This window comes from Falco naumanni, chromosome 5, assembly GCF_017639655.2.
Source record: "Falco naumanni isolate bFalNau1 chromosome 5, bFalNau1.pat, whole genome shotgun sequence".
Taxonomy (NCBI): domain Eukaryota; kingdom Metazoa; phylum Chordata; class Aves; order Falconiformes; family Falconidae; genus Falco; species Falco naumanni.
This window is the reverse complement of record NC_054058.1, coordinates 49,786,677-49,802,648: the sequence shown is the minus strand read 5'-3', so window position 1 is coordinate 49,802,648 and position 15,972 is coordinate 49,786,677. Positions and strand designations below refer to the sequence as shown.

At 38.0% G+C, this 15,972-nt stretch overlaps 1 protein-coding gene across 1 annotated transcript in view; it reads right to left on the bottom strand.

Moving 5' to 3' along the window:
* CNTN1 (contactin 1) overlaps nt 1-15,972 on the bottom strand; it is a 245,167-nt gene that overhangs the window by 172,519 nt on the left and 56,676 nt on the right. The window contains exon 3 of the mRNA XM_040596458.1: nt 1,017-1,062. The gene's annotated coding sequence lies outside the window, so the exon portion shown is untranslated. The remainder of the gene's footprint in view (nt 1-1,016; nt 1,063-15,972) is intronic.

Below are 15,972 nucleotides of genomic sequence, written 5' to 3'. Positions count from 1 at the left end.
TGTGACTTCCTCTGGTCCTGTTCTACAACAGAATAGTGAATGTCACTTCAAGCGTTTAAAACCATATACTGAAAATTGTTTCCAAAATTCTATTAAAACATCTCTTGTTTATGTTCTTTCTTGAATGTTAGTCTTAGAAATATACATTAACTTCACACAATCTTTAAGTGATCTTTGAGGGGGTGGGGGGAATCACGCTCGCATACCCCTAAGGAAAATCTAAGCATACTCCTATAGGGAGCTAGATGGATTAGAAATCACTACGCCCAGTTGAGCTGCCACTGTTATTTCAACTGTCCATCCCACCAGACTAGCTTCGTCAGAGGCACATAATGTTGCTTATTGCAGTGTAACATGACTTTATAGGTAGCCTAAAGTTAGTCTACCTTTCTATAGTGAATACAATCATCACTGAGCTATGGGCTTCCTATTGTCCAGCAATATATTATCTACAGAGCCAAGTCAGGAAGGGCTTTAGCCTGCTCTAACCTGATCACCCGTTACCACCTCCCACATTTCAAACATATATACATTTTAGAACTCAATAGGTCATATCTAAATAGTCAATGAAAACATAGATTGGGTTCTATGTTTTTGTATTATATCTATAAAAAGATTGTTTGGTGTGGCTTTCATGGCAGATGCAGTCTCAGAAGAACAGACTACTCCAACCTTCAAACAGGAACTGACAGATATACATATAAAATATCAATTCAAACCAGACACGTATTTGAATCAACAAACCTTGCCAGTGGACCTAATGCTACAATGTTATACTTCAATATAGCTTACATTTAAAAACTAATCACGTTGCTGAGGCCAAAAGCACAATACTGCTTCTGTGCATTAATTCAGCATAAATTTCTGAATTAACACTGTTTTTACCACTTTTTCCATTGCATTGGGACTAATTATTTGCTACTAAGAAGCTCATATCTTTCACTTCATTACTTAAACATGGTAATAAATTATTTTTTTAAAACTGTATATAAGAATTGAAAAAAGAAGTCACCTACCTCTAATAAGCTGGACTCTGTTACAATGCAGATCCAGAGGCAGTATCTAGAATTGAATAAAACCAGGGTTCAGTTATTTGCTCAACTCTCAATTTTTCAATTACCAATTCTGTTAGAATCTGTTATGCATACTTTCATAACATTCTCTTACAATCAGCTTTTCCCAGATGTTTCCTGTAATTCATAAATATGTGGTTTTCCAGTTAGTCACTTTCTTGCATAAAGGTAAGGCATATTAAAAAAATCCTACCAAAATTAAACTTCAAAAGCAGCGTGAGCTTGTGTGGTTTTAGTTTTCCTGATTACTTGATATACAAGCTATTATAGACTGTCTTTAAAAATAAGCTTTGGTGCACATTTAGCTATTTTTAAAGTCATTAATACCTTGTCAGAAAAAACTTGATTCTAGCACTCACTCCTGCAATAGGTTACACTGAGATGCCTGCTCACATACACGCTGGTATACCATCCTCAAACTCCTGCCTTCTCTTTACACATTTCATTCTACCTTTACAGTATCTCTTCTGATCCCTCTTGATGTTTGTCTCTATCCAGAACATTTTGGCATGCCCTTCCAGAATGATTCAAAACTCTTTACTCAACTTCAGCTTTGATTTCTTGCCAAACCTTCTCCAGTTCACAGCTGTAGATATTGTCAAACTACCTCCAAATCTCCATTTCCTCTCTTAGCACTTTGGCTGTAATATCCACTATATGTCCATATCAGTGGATCCAAGATAGGAACTACATTACGGTGTCACTAGCAATTTTTCAAACATTTCCAAGATTTAGTGCAAAACAAACACATCATATAACACAGAGTACTCACTTCAGAAGTTGGCTACATAAACTAACAGATTTACAGCTCACTCCCATGCCTGTATTTCATTTTGTAACTGTACTTCATCCCTATTATACAAAAGATTTTTGTGTTAATAGCCAAATGGACAATGATTCAAGTATGTGAATGTGAGGAAAGGAATTTTTTAGATATATAAGATCCGATTGCTATTTCCATAGGTGACATAAAAGACCCAAGCATCCAGGCTCCAAAGCTATACTACTTTGCAGGTAGCTTAGTCAAGGTATGTGTGCTCGTTACTCTATTTTGCTTGTGCTCCGATTTACTGTAATGCAAAATCAGATCTTCCCTTTAGTGATTTGATGACCATTTACAAGATTGAAAATGTAATAATTTTTCATAAGGCTTCATTAAATTTTGTAATTCTACTTCTTTCCACACACTGCATGCCTGTGTAAAGAGGCACAACTTTCTTGTGGCACCTTATCTTCAGAAGTTTAATGTCACAGTCTTTTCACTGTGCTGAGAGGAGATGATGATCACTGTACTTCCAGGCTTAGCCCTTCTTTCTCTTATAAAGTAAGTGTACATGCCAAGATACTGGGGTTTAATCCTGCTGCTGCTGCTGACCTGGACAGAATATCAGAATATTCCCCATCTATAAAGAACATTTCTGTTATTTCTACCTCCTATTAAACTATCCTGAGAATTGGTGGACAAAAATAATCTGAACTAAACTTACAGAGGAGCCATATATGCAAAAGGACTCACTTTGTCATGGCTACATTTCAGCTTTCATTCACTCCCTTGCTGAGTACATATTTGCATGGTCATAAGTCTTAGTGACTCTAAAAAGTGGTTTTCAAGCAACAGATTTATCCCAGGTAGGAAGTTCTTGGGGTAACAAGTCACCGAGTACATCATCAGGATAACGCAATAATATATTCTGTCATTTTTCCAGCACTTAATATGAAGGTTGACATGTTTGCTTCATAGTTTCTTACCTGGGGTGGAAAACAAACTAGAACACAGAAAAAACAACCTCAAGGTTCTGAATGGTTTTATGAAATCACAAGCATTTAAGGAATGCCAACTTCTCATTACAGTTCTCTCAGTTAACGATGTATTTTTCTAAAGTAATGGCTTGAGAACTATTCCCTACTATATTCAGTGAAATATGCTAACAGTACTATACAATAGCCTTTCTCTAACTTCCTACATATTATTTTTCAACATCCATTTGTGTTACACCAAACTCTGCACTTGTTAATAACTTTACACTCATTTCTTTCAACTGAAGCTTATGACTGCTGTGCAATGTAGGAAGCAGAAAAAGGTTAAAGAAATTAACAGTCATTAATTTAGTCTTCAACAGGGCAACACTTGCTTAGAGATAAACTGTGGTAGCTGTTAACACCTTCCTTCCCTTTCATCAGTAACTCTGAATATTACCATTCCATCATTTGTATTTCACCTCTGGAAGTTTTCTTCACCTTTAGTGAAGAAGAAGTACTTCACCTTTAGTAACCAATGTATTATGGAAAAGCCTATCAAAATGAGACAGTTGCTAAAATAAAAAGATTGTGGACATTAGGGAACTGGAGATGCATTTTCCAAGTGGGAAATGCAGAGGGACTACAGAAGAACTACACGACATAGAACTGTGTTGTTCTGATTTAAAACAAAACACACGAGTATCTAGAGTGGTGCAGTTATCGGGAAAAGATGAAATACTCAAGAACAGTCGGGGAAACTGCATATTAAATATGTTTATTCTTGAAAGTTTTAAACAGAATATAAATCTTTCTTGCTTATATAGTCAGCCTAGGACCATCACAATTTTTAAACTAATCTGCTGAAGAATACAATGTATACAGGCACAGGGTGAGAGGAGGGGTCCTTCTAGCTCAGTATATTGACCCAGACAATGGTGAACCGCGGGATGCTTATGGACAGAACACTGGAAACAGGATAAAGGATTCTTGCTCCGCTGTGCTCTACATGACTTAAATGAGAGAAAAAAACTACACCAGTAAAACCAAACACAGATTCACAGCGGTCTAAAAGTGAAAGAGCTCTGTAGGCCTGTGGCCTGCAAATAAGAGAGAGACAGGCCTATAAACAGAGTATTTTTCTCTCTTTTATCTTCTAGAAAGAGAATTTGTTGACAGCTATTAAAAAAACCCTTTCAACAAACCAGACAAGTACTGGCAGTTTGAATGTGCCCAGGCAATACCCAGGCCTGGAGTTCAGTGACTCCTGTCCTGTCCTGCTCCTCAGTGGCAGGTCACATTGCTCAGACAACTCACCACCCCGCACCTCCCTGCTTGCAGATGGAGAGAGATGCTCCAGCAGGATTCACTCCTGGTGACAAAATAAGCTGTCTTCCACAGACAACTCGGAACCTTCACAGTATACTCCTCTTTCATGTTCAAGCAATGACACTGGAAGTCATTATTTGTATCTATTGGTACCTGAATCGAACCATTGAGTCAGGTGGGAAAACAGTGGTACTTCCACAAGATTTTTTCATTTTATGAGGACGGAGAATATTTCATCAGGTGTTACAAAAATGTGATTTGATTATTTGATTATTTCAGCTCATAACATAATGAAGACAGATATTTTTTTCCAATTTTATTCCACTTTTCCCATTCACAGTGGGCTGTAAATGATAATGAAGTCATTTCCCTGAATCTCCATACATGAAAATTTATAGAAAACCACACAGAATTTTAGATCATTGCAGACCTAAATTCACTTCTTCAGCTTCAATCACAGTGTGAGGCAAGAGAGAGCGCTGCGATGAAAAAAAAATTACTGCTGAATTCAATAATGCCTAAGCCATCAAGAGTAGCTCTTGAAAAATGCCACTTTCAGTCTTTGCTGAGCAGAAGGACCCACCAGTTCAGCACCAGGCACTGGATGTGCACAGCAATGGCAAAAAAAGGCCACTATAAATGAACCCCCACTCAGAGAAATGCATTTTTGTAATACTTCTTATATATATGAAACCATTGTGGAGGACACTATAGGAGGAATATGTCATGCAAAACATCACCCATTGAAAAGAAACACGGGGAAAATAAGAACTTTACCAACTGAAAGACAATTACTTTATTTACATCAGAACAATACTTGTATATCTAGTATCTACTTAGGAATGGCTTCTGCATAAGAATACAGTATGCAGAGTCCTGCATAAATAAAAAGTGCAGTGCTTTTTATCCATGACAAGGAGCTTAGATTTTCCAAGCTCCAAAGAGATACAAACCTGTTACCTATCTAGAGATATTAGGGTTCAATTGAAAATGGATATGCTAGTTTGCCACACTAAAAAAATGTCCTTAGTATCAACTCTTAGGTGAAGCATAAGCAGTTTAGAAAACTTTCTAAAGGCAGAAATTACATTCAGATTTAAGTTCTGACTCAGAAGGTAAGGACTTCTAATTTTTCTAGTAGCTTTTGTTAAAGCTGTTAGTGATAATTTGTCTCCTTTCCATAAAGCCTTTCTCTGAATTTTCACCTAATCCTTTTAAGTATCCATTTTCATGTTCCAATGCGTATGACCTTTCACACAAGTGCATCACCAAAAAACCCAAAAAAACCAACCATGCTTGAAAACTACAAAAAAAATTATGCAGCTTAGCTCTTTACGAGACTATTGTAAAAGTCACACCAGCTTTCCTTAAGCTGTGATGTTAACCTAACCAAGCTCAATTGCTAGAAGCCAAGCTTAGACTCATTTAAAAAACAGGTGCATTCACAGTATGTACTGGTATAAAAGTCTGCACTGGCATAAAAAATTTCAGTTAATCAGATGCAAGCTCAATATTCGGAAACTCTTTCATTCCAAACTTCCTTCCCATTTCCAAGGATCATAAAAAAAACACAACTGAACTTTTGCATAAACTATTAACTGTAAGATCATGGAAAAATCACAAAATTATCTACAACCCTAGAATAAAAACAAAGCGTAGCACAGCACAGGCACAAGAATATACTAGAGGCATCAGCCTATAAATACAAATCATAGTATAAAGGAATGAGTCAGGTAAAACCAGTTCTAGCGGTAGCAAACAGAAAAACAAGTATAATGTAAAACTGAGAATCAATGAAGAAAGCGCAAGTAAGACAACTGTGCTAGAAAACTTGTAAAAATATCTCCAAGTGGATTTCTGAGGAGGCATTAAGGGAATTCCATCATTAGCATGAAACATATTATGCTAATTACTCATCATTACCTCGGTTGTTTGCCTCTCCAGTTCTCCTTGAGAAGTACTGACAGCACCAGCCTGCAGACTCAGAAGATGCTGAAAGGGTGAGTGCAACACCAGAGAAGAGAACAGGTACTAGAAAGTCCATGCCTTAACTGTATTATTAACTATAACAGTGGAGCTGGACTAATGTAACAGCTGCATTTTGATTAGAAAGTTAAGACTTCAGTAAAGCTAAAAATAAAGTCCTACCTCCACATATCACTCACTACTCCCTCTCCCCCTGTAACAAGACCACACAACCTGCAGCCCCAGGCCGAGCACCAGAGCCCTGCATCGATCAGAGCTATTGCAACGGACAGAAAAAAACCTACAGCTACCAGCACTGAGTTACAAGATCAAGCAATTTTTAAAATTGCTTTGGTTAATCATGCCAACATCTCATCATCTTTTACTAGCCTCAGGCTGTTTCATTAGCTATTGAGGTCTGCAAACAGGGGAAACTAGATCTGTGAGCAGTGGAGACCCAAGCTCTTGCCTTCCTACAAGGGAGTCCGTTGCAAACCCAGGCTGTAAACAAGGCAACTTCACAGTGCAAAAGAGAATACTGTCAGTGTGCTAAGAGCCTCTGCAATGCTTGCTCCCCATTTATTCTGGATTTAACTCATGGTCAGAGCTGGAGTCACTGCTTTCACAAGGAATTAAAATTTAGTATCATTAGTTATGCATTCATATTGGAGATGCATCACAAAGCAGACACACAGATATGGCTCCTGCACTAGAAATTACAAAGGCTGTTATCCTGAAAAGATTTACATATAAGGAACTCTATTCATACAAGTAATCCTAAAGGACTGGGATCTTACTTTGTCTTTCTTCAGAAACTGAGCCTATATGAACAGCACACAGATAATGCCTCAACTTCCAATAGCCAGCCATTCATTTTATATCATTATTCTACCACTTAGCTGTAGTGTTGCTAACAGGATTTCCATTTATATTAATATATTATTAAAATAATACACACAATTTGCATTTGAACAGCATATTGTCTAAAAATACAGCAGGAGATCCTCTCCATGTATTAGGAAATCTCTATCTTACCACTATCAGGCAACGATGTGACACAGCATGGAGTATGAAATTCTGTTCAAAACCTCCTTCGTAACCATTCTTTATGCAAGACAGAAATTGATTCTGGCAAGGCCAAGAAGATCTGCCTGTGGCAAGCTAAGTATACATATGAAATTCTGTTGCTATAAATATAAAAAAGGAAAATCAAAGATGCTTGCTATTTGACAAAGACACAAAGAAAAAGATTCCTCTTTTTGATTAAACATCCCTTGGTTCTAGAGAATCTTCAGGTTGGTTTTGCTACTGTTCCAGAAACCATGTGGTAACATAAACTTTAGTTATGTAAATTACCGTCCTACCATACACTACAGCACTAGGAAACATTAAAAGTCCTTTATAACTGCCTCTGTGTGTGATATGTAGCATTCCAGCAAATGTCTTAGCAGGTAACAGGTTAGCAGCACTCTAAACTGCAAGCCCCGTCATTTCTACATTACTTCAATGCTGATCAAACATCAGAAAACCAAGAAAATAATCTGTTTCATAGCTACCCTCACCACCCACATACCACTTATTGACAGCTGGGCAATTAAATAAGCTTTTCTAAAATGACAGGGATATATAAATAGCAACCCATATTTTGAAGGAATTAGTAAATTTTATTCTGCACTCAACATCAAGAACTCTACGCCATTCATTGCTAAGTGAATTTTTCAAACTCTGACTTTACTGACATTTGTGCATCTTTAAACTGCCTGTTCACTGAAGGACAAAACAATATCATTAGTTTCTGGATTTCAGTGATCCAGGGAGCACATTTGGACAGCACATAGAATGCTTATACATTGAGCACTAGATGCAGTAGACGTAGTATCCCTGTTCTAGCTGTATCTGGGTTTGGTCCCAACCTCAAATGAGTCAGACTTGTGTGAATTAATGGATTTCATTTGCATAAGCAGGAACAGCCAAAAAGTGAGAACACCTTGTATGCTAAGTTATTGTAAGTGTACCTCAATAACCAGCACTGCTGCTTAGGGTAGTGTTCCCAGTATTGATTAGAAAGGATGTTCTTCACCATTGACCAGAGCGATTGCTAGCTTTAGTTCCTATTTCAGACAAAACGTGTCAGGAAGTGGAAAAAATCAAATGTTTGCTGACTCTCTCATTCTCATGTATTGTAGCACTACTATATTTGCTCAGAAAGATAACTTGACAGTTTGAAAAAACAGCTGCAACAGAAGCATTTGCCAAAATAAAAAGCATCAAATCAAAAAGGTTTACTGGAAGGGACCAAGCTCAAATGATTTATCAAGGGTGTCCAAGTTTAGGTTTGTCAAAGACCTGTAAAATATTTATGTTAGTAAAAGAAAGAAATCAGCTTTTAACCTCGACAGTAATGTTAGGAAAGCATATTCAACCCACTCAGGCAGAGTTATGATAAAAACCCTGTTCACCTCTGGACACAGAGACCTTCAATCTGTCACTGTAGATTTTGATAAAAATGTTCCAAGAACTGCCAAAAGGTTCAGATTTAATTATCAGTGGAATCAATAGAAGGAAAGATTGCAGAGAATTATGAGTTCTACATCATTTAAGTTTTCTGATTGCCGACTTCTGGGCTTCAGAGGCAGCCTGCATTACCTTCTAAACTCTAATTCATCTGGTCTAGAAAAAGTAATTCATTTCCACTCCAGAGAACATAAAACTGTCACCACTTCAAAGTATGTTCCACAGGCCTGGATTTACTGGGGAAAGCAAGGAGTTGCATCTGCCCCTGTTTCTATCATGCAGAACACCAATTAAACGAATGATGTGATTTTTCATTATGGGATTTGCAGCTAGTCAGTGCATGCCCAAGAACTAAAAAGAGATCCGGATTTAGGTCTACTTATGAAAAAAGAAAGTGCATTATACCTGCTCTTTGGGAACAACCAACCAATTTTTACTTACGCCTGGATATAAATGGAGTAGGATTGCCTTAAACTTTCTGCCAGGTAGCAGGATGATAACTAACTTATTTAGTCTGAGAACTCAAACTGGAAGATGAAAAGAAAAATCACTAATAATTTTGCAGTCCTCAAGGTACTAATTTGTTTCTTTGACAAAATCAGATGGGATATTCACAATACCACTGCCACAAGTATCAAGTCTCAGGAGTAAATGTACTACTTGTTAAATGGTATGCAATACAGTAACTTTAAAAAGAAAAGAAAGAAAGAATTTGGGTATTAGTCTTTATTTATTGTACATGGCACTGAACAGAACCTCTAAAAGTATGATACATCAAAGGCACTTCATTTTTATTTCTGAAATACTGTTAAAACATTTATCATCTTTATTAAGGAAAAGTACCTGTAAAAAAGGACAGGAAAAATGTATACTTCTAGCTGTACTAGCAAGTAAATATCCTTTTGTATATCTGACTTGTGTTTCCACATTGCTTAACAATTCAACTGTGCATAGTAAAACAAAATACTGGGCAAATTTTTCTTTGCATTTCTTCAAATGCCTGTAGACTAACATAGGTTGCTGCACGAATAGATGACTGAAGAAGCCTTACATATGTGTGTCCTACAACTTCACCTGCCTGTACTGTCTCAGTAAGAAGTCCAGCTCCTTCCTCTGCCCTGCAGGATCATACACCATCCCATGGCACCTACAACTGGTCTCCACATCTGTAAATCACCCTCCACGTAGACCATCCCCATAACCTGCCATACTTCTCGCTTATGATCCTGACAAGGTGTAGCCAGGTCTGCATGCTCCTGGCAGAACAGGTAATCACTGAGGTAACCCTCGTCCTTACTGGGCCCAGTTGCAGTCATTTTGAAAAATTCCAGCCATTCATCAAGTTTGAGTTAGAAATTGTACAACACATTCAAAAGTTACCAAAGAAACACTGCTGAGCACACAGTATAATGGCGTAAGTCTCATTTCCTTAAAAACATGTTCCTCTTGCTGCTCGCTCTGCCAGTGCATGACAGGAGGTGAGTTGTTTCCTCCTGTCCAGACGTGGACTAGTACAGCTCCACCACCGCAGCTTCCCCTAAGTCACAGAACTTGGATCCAGCACAACCTGATCCATTTCAAAGTGCAGGGCTCAGTCCTCCCAGATTTCTTAGTCAGATGAAACCAAGACAGACAAATGACAGGTGGGAAGGAATGAAGGCACACAGTGCGGTAGCTTGTTTGTGTGCGTATAACGTATAAAGCACCTGTTACTCTGGTAACAACAAATAGATATTTTCTAGCCTGTGAATCACAAAACACTAAGAAAATTCTTACAAATCAAATAAAAATAGCTGTCTTCTAGCTCACTCTCATCCCTCACAAGGGAGCTATCTTCTGCCTGCTTTCAGAAGCAAGTTTATGAATTATACCAATTAACCACAATTAATTACCAATCTGTTGTTGTCCTTTGTCTCATCTGTTTTACTTTACTGACAGCCATTGACAGCCATTATGCTGTTGACAGCAACATGGGTGCCCGCATGAGGGAAGACAGTCAATTTAAACCCCTGAGAACTCCCTGATCATCGACCAGGTTAAGAAAACAGTATTTACCTTCGCTTTGCTTTCCATCCTTTCTCCTCTTTGTAAGGATAAGGGAACACAAAATGATAAGGAAGAATAAATCACTACTGAATATTAATTTTATTTTCAGATAGAAAAAGGCCTGCATCCCAAGAAAACTTACTCTTATGTCAGAAGAAAGGAGAAAGACAGGCAAGTCTACAGCAGACTGTGGGCCCCCCATTTAAGAGAGGACATGTTTGCTGCTGTCGAGTCTCCTCAGAGCCATGGCTTCTGCAGCACCCACCAAGAAAGGAGCTCTCCCAGACATAGCGCTGTACCTTGGTCTGGCTGGCTCAGACCAGCAGCTCCTGTAGGACAGACTCATTCTGGACCAAGGAACTTAACTTCACCTCCACCTTAGGAGAACATCAGAGTCAGTAAATGCACCTCCGCTTTCACAGAGAAGTTTGTTGAAGCAGTCCTTTTCACTGCACCAACTCCCTCATACCTCTGGGTGGGTCAGATCTTACTCTCCTTGACAGGGAGAAAACAAAATTCCTGGCCCCTATTCCAGTCTTTGCTACAGATATTCAGGTGCCCTTCTACGGCTCTAACAAGTCTCAAAGAGTCTTCTGGCACTTAAATCTCATCAAAAATAGGAATTAGGAATGTTGGTTTAATTATGTGATGCTGTTTACAAGTTACAAGATTCCCTCTTGCTGGTCTAGTTATTTCTAGAAAGCCTGTGCCACTTAAGAAATCACTTCTTCCATTAAGGCTCTGATAAGAGCTTGCAAGACAATATCCACATTCTGCTCTGACTGATCACTGTTAAGATTTCCACTGATCAAACTGTAAAGAGCATCCTGTACTAACTTCTAAGCTCTGACCTCAGCAGTGACCACATCCGCCTAGGTTTCCCCTTTTATGAACTCAGAGAAGGTCATTATTTTTTTCACATCACAAAAGTATTACAAGAACAGATGCACACACTGCTTAGGAAACTCTTGCTCTCTCAAGTGTGGTGCTTTGAACCTTGCCCTCCTCTGCACCATCCTTTGAAAGCAAGGAGCAGAGATTTGTTTTGCATTGCAAAGGTGATGGATTACATCAAGCACAACATCTATATTTATCATTTGCTTCTGTCCTCTGAGGAACACACATCAACCATATGGTTACATATTAAGGCTAAGATTCAAAATCAAAGGTTACATAAGACACAATGACTTTCAAGAAAGTTATCATTTCACTTTTAATGCCACCAGAAGATAACATATCTCCCTTTACACCACTGTCAAACTCCAGTTCTTTTTGTGTCAAGGCTGAGTTGTGCCTCACGGCTGGCTGAACCGTGCTTGGTAAAACTTCCACGCCTCCTGTAAGCTTTGGCCTGGCCTAAGTGGACGGCTTATGGTGCCCAGGTTAGTATACTAAAACACAGCCTTAGCAAATAAAATTATAAATGGCCCATGTTCTAGAGGTTGATGGACTTTAATACATGCTTGTATTTCCCAAAAACTGAGTAAATTGCTTCAATGTTTAAAGCGTTACTAAACATTATTCACACTGAAGCCCCTTTGCACAACTGATACACTGGAAGTAATATCCACATCGTTTTTTACTGCAAATGAGAACTGGTTCCTCCATTCTATTTCAGATCCTTCATTACTACACTAGAAACTAATTTCTGACTTTTTTTTTACATGGCAATTCATTAAATTAATAAATAAAAAATAAATTGGGTGATGCAAAAAAAAAAAATGGCACAAATTTTGCCATGTTTTGTTTTGCTGCTCTTGACAAGTCTGCACTTGCCTATGAGTTACAATGAAATTTAGCACCAAACACGTTGCAAAAATACCACTTTTCCACTTGGAGAGTAAGTTTCAAGACGTAACAACTTTTTGACAGTCAGTATATTAAAGCTTTATGAAGGGAATTTATGCTGTATGCTACACATGCACTGTTATCAACTACTCCACAGAGCACCCTACAGAAGTAATTTACTGTAACAAAAATGTAACCTAACCATCTGTAGTGAGGGAAGGGGGGAATAAACCACTAATGAAGACAGTAAGTATTTTATGTGGATGAGAATTTCTAGAAGATCAAAATGGTTTACAAAATATTAAGTAAGTGGCTGCTACAGGACGAACAGAGCAAGATCTGTACAGACTCTTAATGTGTCTTTGCTTACTTATTTTTAGGGTCTTTTTAAAGAAATTATTTTGGTTTACTTTCCTGGTTTATTTCCTGTAACTATACATTTTTTATGAGAAAAAGAGGTTGAGTATTCTTTTTAAGAGTTTATATTTCAATTCATTACCAAAGACTACAGAGAAGGCTGGTCAGCTCCCCAGAAGGCCTGGTCTCCACTTGCCTGAGTGGTCCAATCTGATTGTTCTTTAATTTTTTATTTATTCTTTTTCAAAGCTTGGAAAATTAGGGAGGAAAATATCTCCACAACCCCCATGACTATCCAGTATGTTTTTAAGAGGATCCTGACCAGAAACTCATTTTGCTAGACCACAGTGTTCACTAGCAAACAAACGATATTTCTGAAATTTACATAATTAGATAATTGCCCAGAAAGCTACGTTTAGCAGACAACAAACAGGAGAAAAAAAAACTTGCTGCAATTCAGATGGACATGGTGACAGATTCATTGCTAGAAGTAGGGCATATTCAAACTGGGATTGCTTTTAATAGATCTTTTTTGTGGTTAAATCTATTCAAATAAGTAAGACTCTAAGACAGCTGGGAACAAGAAAAAAATACAGCAAGAGCCTAATGCTAAATTCAGCTTTAATTGACACATCACAAAATCTGGAGCTCAGTTCTGTAGATGCAATGCCATACAAGAAAAATATTCGTATTTAATGATTTTTCACTCTTTTAAGGTTAGAAACCTGTTGCGAGTGGCTCTGTTGCTTCTGCATCCTTAAGATGGAAATTCTAAACTTCTGCTCTTCTGTGTCATGCTCTAATCAACATGAGTATCGGTTTGATTCCAAAAGAAGTTTCATCTTTCAAAATCAATGCTATTTCAAAATTACAGTTTCACTTTCAGATTAGGAAATCCACTAAGCCAGGGGTCCTCAAACTGTGGCCCACGGGATGGATACAGCCCCCCAGGGTCCTCAATCCAGTCCCCGGTATTTACAGAACTCCCTCCGCCCCCCCCACCGGGGGTTGGGGGGGAAACCAAGCAGCCGCAGATGGCTGCCTGCCACTGCATCCGCGCACTGGCCCCCTGGTTGAAAAGTTTGAGGACCCCTGCATTAAGCAGTTTGTTACCTGGATAGGAAACTGATACTCTAATTAGATATTTTAGCTCTACTGGATGCTTTAGATGAGCTCAAGCAACAGATAAGGTCAGGCATTCCAGGCAGGCTACTGCCTAAAGCTTTAAAACAGTTCCAAAGCACAGTTGCTTTTGCATAGTTGTATTCAAAATTTTGCATAGTCCTAGGAAAAGAAAAGATAGAAGGAGTATCAGGAAGTGAAACAGGCCAAGTATGTGCTGATTTCCTAAAAAGTCAAGGTGTGCCTCCTACCAGCACATCAGCATTTGCTTCCTCTTCACTGTACAGAAACATCATTCCCTTTTTTCCTCCCCTAGAAAACAATCAGTTGCCTACAACGCCATACTATTTGGCCTGAACAATAGTCTAAGGTGCTAAGTGATCCCTGAGTGCATCAAAGCTACCCACTGCTGCCATCGCTAAAGCCATCATCTTCCTCTTTGGCTTTCTAACCCAAAATTCTGCCCCAAATCAGAATGTTTTATGCTCATCATGACTGATTTGGATTTGGAAAGTATTTGAAGACTTTTCTATTTATGCTCAAAAAATCTGCTTCCTATTTTTTTCCTCATAGCTTTTCCTCACCGCTTAAACCAGTCTCTCTTTAAAATCCACCTTGAGAGACCATAGCTGTAGATGGGAGTTGAATTCTACTGCATTCTTGACAGATCGAACTATAAATCTAAAATCATCCATAAACACAGAGGACTAATACAAGTCTTTGCAGCAGTGTCTTCTTGGATGCTCTAACTGAAGAGTTTTTAACTAGCTTAGCTGGCAATTCAAACCTTAAAAAAATAGTATTCACTCTCCTGTGTTTTACAGAAATTTATATGAATTATTCTTATTGAGTTGTCCAATACACACTAAATTATTTCTCACATCTTTTAATTGCAATCTTTTTGCCATCCAAGAGATGCGTAACAGTCTGCATTTTAACTCCTCCCCAAGTTTAGCTATATGCAAATAGAACTGCTTCAGCTCAAAGAATTTTAATCTGGAACCTTAGAATTTTAATTAAATAAAAAATAAAATCTACTTTTCCTCAGTGAAAAGAGAATCAGAAGATAAGGTGGATGAGTCTTGCTTAGAAATATTTCAGTATCTATTTCCTTTATTCACCCTGAAAAACATATTGGCAAAACATTATTTTCAGTTATTTTTAATTTTTGTTTGTTTTACTTTTGCTACTATTTACTTTGCAATAAAAATCTTCTACTAGCTATCTTCCAACTAAAGGACAGGAAACTATTATGCCATTTTTCTGTTACTAACCATGGAACTTTCCCTGAATATTTTCCAAGGATACTAAAAGAAGCCATTTCTTTCCTGAGTAAAAGAAGAGACAATGCCAATATGAAGTCAATAAAAATTACTTGTTAACTGTAACTTCTACTTAATCTAGGGTCCTCACTTAGTTTCGTGTAATTTGGGGTATGTTTGGCTGTATGTTTCACTTGTGGTTGTGCAGGCCTTTGAAATAATCTGGTTTATGCAGCAGCACTGAATGCCAAGTGGAGGAAGCAGAATCTAGGAGGAAGCTCACCAGTACTTTTCAACAGCGTTTTCATTAAAGGAGCAGTAATGTCTCCTATCACCTTGTAACGTCTCTTAATACAACGGAAAAAACAGATGCTTACGTCTCACTAGAGACTGAGAATGTAATTTGCCCTCAGAATTTTCTACAAGAATGATTGCTCTACATCGTCTTTGACTGCTCCATCAGTTTGTAGATTGCTGAAGAAGTTTCCTATTTTAGACCACACACTACCTTGCAAAAAAAGCTCATGAATGCTGGGAATAAATAGTAACAAGAATACATCCAGCACAGTATGATATTAATTGTTAAAAGGAACTGCCGATATTCTAAATGAGAATGCACTATCCATCCCTGAATTTTGACAGACAATAGTTGAAAACTATGCATTTCTGATGTAGAGAATGCACACGAATAGGCTGAATCACAGGGCTGGTTCTGGCAGCTATATGACAGTTCTATTACAGTACAACTACACCAGAGCCTACAGGAATGAAAATGTGAG